The following is a 6,000-nucleotide window of genomic DNA, read 5'->3' on the forward strand; positions in this document are numbered from 1 at the left end:
ATTATAAAAGTCTCCTTATTGATTTCCCTGGCTGAAGTTTCACTCTGCCAGGGTCCAACACATTCTCCACTTAGCAGTCAGAGTGTTCTTTCTAAAAGGTATATTTGCTTATGTCATTCTCCTGCTTAAAGTCTTTCAGGGGCTCCCCATTCCTCTCAGGACACTTTCTCAGTTCCTCACCAAGGCTCACAAAGTGTTTTAGGATCCAGAGTTCTCTTATAGTCTTACCTCTCACCCTTTTCCAGTAGCCGTCCTAAACTCCCCCTGTTTCTGAGAATGAATCTTATTCTCTCCTGCATCTAGGCCTTCACACTCTCCATGTAGAACAGCTTCCCCCTTCCATTTTCATCTGCCTGACTCTCACGTGTCTTTTAGCTTTTGACCTACACATTTTCTCTGCTGAATCTAGGTTAGGTGTTCCTCCTTTAATGTCCTGTGGTCTTCTAGGTTTATCCTCCCAGCGCTGTTGTCTGCTTACCTGCCTGTCCTTTTCCACAGAAGACTGAAACACATTTTAAAGAGAGGAAGTGTTTCGAGTTCACTATCTTGTTCTCTGCCCTTACTCTAAAGATCAGCACTTCATAGGCCCTCAGTATTTGCTTTTTCAATAAATGAATGGATTTTGTAAATATTATGAGTATAATTTTTTATATTCTCTGTAAATATTTTCTTTAAATTTTTCAGATTATTGATATGTCCCCCAATTGTTCTATCTCAATTTGAGTTCAAATCCCAATTCCCCTCATTTCCAAGTTGTGTGCCTTTGGGCACATTAAACAAAGTCTTAGTGCCTTTCTTTTAAAATCTAGAAAATGGTGGTGCTTACCCAATAGGGCTGCAGTGAGTAGAAACTGTGACAAAACATAAAACACTGAACATAGTGCTTGGGACATAGTAAGTTCTTCTTATATAAGGTTTTGTTTTGTCTTGTTTTTGTAGCACAAGGGCTATTAACTCTGGCTTTGGGGACGGATGGATGCGGGTTCAAGTCTGGATTGGCTTCTCTTTAGATTATGTGAACTTGCTCTTTGGGAGTCAGTTTTTCTCATACAGAAAATGAGAATAACAGTCATACCTACCTTAACAGGTTTCTGTGAGCTTTAAGAAAGATAAGGTAAATCAAACACTTAGTACATTACTTGGCACAGAGCAGAAGCTCCAAAAATGCTAGAAATTATTAACACATCTATGTCTCTCACTAGTTAATCACTCCACTGAAGTCACAGATTTTTGTTTCATTTATCTTTGAACTCATAGCATCAGTATTTTTTTACATTTGTACCTTGCATATAATAATTGGTCTACATATAAAATAAAAATAACGCTGAGAAGAGTAAAATGTTAACTTTTTTGTCCACTTACATACAGCTTAATGTGACTTAGTGTACCAGTCAGTTGAAATTGGGGTATCTAGAGCTCGAAGCCAGTTGTACGGGTGTCATTTTGAAAGGTGGAGACATTTTTCCAGTGAAGATAAGCCTATCTGATGACACTATCTTTAGAGAAAGGAATGCCAGGAGCTGAGGAAGAAATGCAGCCAGGTGAATTGGGAAAACATCAAGAAAAAATTTAACCTAATTCTCAATTTTAGCTGTGATTAGCCTTAGGGGATAATTGCAGTGCTAATCCAAGGAAATAGAAAAAAGGAATTTTGTAAGTGGGCCAGTTTTGCATGGTATTATTTGATAACAGGAATTCCTTAGAATAAGATAGTTTGGTAAATAGGCCCTGGTATGTTTTTCACAGCTGAGGTTTATTTGAATAGACTAGACAATATGCCCAGGAGGCTGTGCATTAATTAGTAAGCTATTAGTGTTAAATTGTTGCTAATTTGGGTTTTATAATTGAAAGGACCTAGAAAACTACAGAGTGATGTTGACAGCATTTTGGGACAGAAGGAAATTTGAAGAAGCTCTTCCATATCTTTCACTAAGAGACAGGGTTTTTTCACTTAAATAAATTAACTGTTATTTGGACTTCCTGTCACCCTTTAAAAATTATAAGTAAATGTGGTATAGGACTAAGTGAAAGTTCTCTTCCAAGTTCAGCTTTGAATATACCGCCATTGATGCCTAAGAGTGCTAAATATTTTCAAAAAGTGTAATCAGTCAAAAACAGAAAATTTTGTCAGTTTAACATCACTCATACAAAAACTAATTCTTAAATTTAATTGTGAATTTATAGAGGATAAACCCAATGACTCAGTATGAACATACAATTTAAAAATCAACCTTACGGCTATATCCTTGACATATAATAAAATTGAAGGTAAATTCTACTTCCAGAGTGATAGTGTGAGGTCTGTGGACTGTGTCCAAGGAAACAATCATAACTGGTGAGATTTACTTTAAAAAGCCAACAATTTAAAGTGTCTGGAAATTGTCCTAAGTGCATAAAGAAAATGGAGAAATACTTATTCAAGAAAATCTACTAAATCTCTGCAAAAAGAGTGATAGTCTATGGCACTTGAGCCAAGCCCTTCCTTCCCCATCCCACCAAAGCTAGGTGTGATGGAGGCTTCAGTCTGGACAGGTGTGGCCAAGAAGATGGGGGCTCCTCTGCTCCCAGTTCCTAGTCAAGACTGTGGAATCTCTCCAGTAAAGGCAGGCCACTGGTATTTCTCATCACCCTCACCTCCATGTTGCAGAGGGTAAATTCCAGGACAGTGTGGCCAAGAGTCAGGAACTCCCTTCCTCCACTGAGTCCCCACTCACAGTGGGGAGACTCTATCCCAGGTGGGGCTGTGCAGCAGGCTGGGAACACTGGGGCCTCGATCGCCCCTGCCACAGCTCACAGGTAGGGTGGAAGTTCCATGTTGAGAGATAGAAGCCTGGAAGAATGAAGGCTACCACCCCGGCCCAGTGCCTGATCCTAAAGCAAAGGGGTCACTCAGAGAGAATCAGGCCACCGTCCTTGCTTCCCAGCTCTGGAGCAGAAGCTCAGAAAGGCAGTCCATAAGAGAGCTCCAAGGCTACCCCCAAAGGAACTGACTTTATTTGAAACGGAGTATGGGGAAATCCAAGCCTAGGGGTACCCTGAAAAAGCAATGGGGATTTTGATGGTGACTAATTAAGAGGAGGCTGGTGGCGCCACAAGAACAAATATACTTGCTGGTAGGAATGTAAGATGGTGAAGCTACTTTGGAAAATTGTCTGGCACCTCAAAAGATTAGACATAGAAGTTACCCTTATGACTCAACAGTTTCACTCTTAGTTATATAAGAAGAGAAAGGAAAACATATGTCCACACAAAAATTTGTACATGAATAGTCATACCGTTATTCATAATAGACAAAAAGTGGGAATAACACAGATGTTCACTAACTGATGAATGGATACATCAAAGTGGTATATCCATACAATGGAATATTATTCAACAAGGATACAGAATGGAATATTGACACATGCTGTTACATGGATAAAACTTAAAAATATGCTAAATGAAAGAAATCAGTCACAAAAGGCCACATATTGTACGATTCTATTTGCAGGAAATGTCCAGAATAGGAAAGTCAAGAGATTAGAGCAAGAAAATGGATTAGTGGTTGCCTAGGGATTGGAAGGGGTTAGGAGAAATGGAGATTGGCTACTAATGAGTATGGGATTTCTTTTAGGATGATAAAAATATTCTAAAATTGATTGTGGTGATTGCACAGCTCTGTGAATATACTAGAAACCATTGAAATGTATTCATTAAGTGCATGAATTGTAAATTATGTGAATTATATCTCAAAAAGATGTTATGAAAAAGAAACTAAAACTTATTCTAACAGAAAAATGGCTCAAATGGCTCTTTTGCTTTTCCTCACCTGGTCAGTAATCAACTGAATGACCACACCCCTGTGTCCTGTATCAAGTCACACTGTTGATTGAAGACAATTTTTAAAATTTATATGTATATATAAAATCATCATATTGTACACCTTAAACTTACACAATGTCTTATGTCAACTGTCTCTCAGTAAAGCTGGAACAAAAATAAATTCCAGGGTGGGGGGATTACTGGATTTTTTCAATGGTAAACTATGCATTGCTTAGAGCACGTCTTTCTGGGTTATTTGATTATAACCCACTGGGCTTTGTGCCTTTCACTTTCTTTGAGCTATTTTTTCAAACTCTGTAACTTGTAGAAAACGAATAAGGCAAATAATTCTTGCTTATGGAAATGCAATTTTGTATGGTGGAAAGTAATTTATTACTGCCCTCTTGTCATTTACCAGTTTTGTCATTTTTGCATTTATTAGTAAATTCATGTCAACTTTCCTGATGGGCTTTTATATATGTCTGGTCTTTGATTCTCCTTTGAACTGGTAATATCTTCCTGGTTCTCTCATTAATTACCGAGTTAAGTAAAATCTTTGACAAATGTTCATTTTACACCTGTATGAGAGTCATGAATTTACTGTTTAAAAATTATCCTTTAACAGCAGTTATATGACTACACACAATTGCCAAAACTCATCAGATTGTACACTTAAAATGGCTGAATTTTATTTTGTGTAAACGACACCCCAATAAAGCTGGAGATACACTGACTTCAGAGAAATCCTGTGGAAAAATGAATTGTTCAGGGCTTGCCTTGGCATCTCTGTAGCATTTGCTGGCTATTAAAACAGCTAGCTGTCATGACTCTGGCCTCTGCAATATTCTCCCCTGCTTCTGAACATTCCTCATTAGTAGTCTCTTCATGTGACCTGACTTCCATCACGCATTCCTTTAATATCAGAATTATTCAAGAATTTCTCTTAGGTCATTTTCTTACTCTAGACACTTTCCCTGGATGATCTCATTCCTTCTTCAATATATTGAAGTTGACTATTCTCAAACTCAAATGAAGTCACCCTGCTAGTAACGGATGCTTACTGAGAATGTTTATGTTCCCTATACTTTCCTAATAATTTTATAGGAGATTATGGAATTAATTTGCCATGACCTGAATAACTCAAAGGAACATCTATCATTCACAGCCACTTTATCAGTGAGGAATCTGAGACCTAGAATGTTTAAGTAGCCCCTTTAAAGTCACAGAGCAAATGACTGATGAAGCCTCAGTTTAAATACAGGTAGTTTTGTGCCCAATTGTCTAACCACTATGCCATACTGCGTCCCTTCACCTTTCCTGGAATCCCAACCTACTCTTTTACTATTTTCAAGTATCTTTAACATAGCTGTTATCTTGGTTTTATTTAAATTCAGCTAAATTAGTCAACTATAGAAATACAAAACTTCTGTAATATTTCCCAATTGTAGAATGTATCTTTTTCCAGTGGAAAAAATTATTTTCCAAAGGATGGCTTATTTCCATGGCAACAGATTTTTTTTTCATTGAAGTGTAGAAATAAACTATTAAACCAAGTTATTGATCTTTGTTTAGTTACCCAGACTCTTTCTTTCTCTATTGTATTTTGTACAAATTTACTTACAGAAATATAACGGTCATGGTTGTAGACACATCATTTACAGTGACCCCAATTTTAATCATGTTTTGCTCCTTAATCCAACAGGATGATAAAAACTGTAACTTTTATGGCAATGAGGATTTTATGAACTGTTATTAATTATTTGTGTCAGAAGTGCATTATGCACTAAAATTTCCAGGGAAATACAAATTAGACCGTACTACTTAACATTTGTACAGTGTAGTATGATAGTGCCTTTTATTGCATTCAGAAGCTGCATGTCACCTAGCTTCCATGTCTCAGTGCCATCTGTTGAGGTTTTTGCAGAATTATATAGTGAACACTTCAGGCCAGAAGAACTAAGCAAAAATTCTGGCACTACCATTTCCTTGATATTGGAAGGAGGCAAATTATTTAGCATATCTCAGCTTGGTGTCGTTATGAAACCAAGCTTGAGTCTGCTCACCCGATGTGCGGTGAAGCCAATCTACTGGCACCACAACTGTGGTGAAAGAAAGTACAGCATTTATTTCATGGCACCAAGCAAGGTCGCTCGTGCTCAGAAGACCTGAAGTCCCCAAATGGCTTTTAGGGAAGGATTT

This window comes from Orcinus orca, chromosome 17 (assembly GCF_937001465.1).
Source record: "Orcinus orca chromosome 17, mOrcOrc1.1, whole genome shotgun sequence".
NCBI classification, from domain to species: domain Eukaryota; kingdom Metazoa; phylum Chordata; class Mammalia; order Artiodactyla; family Delphinidae; genus Orcinus; species Orcinus orca.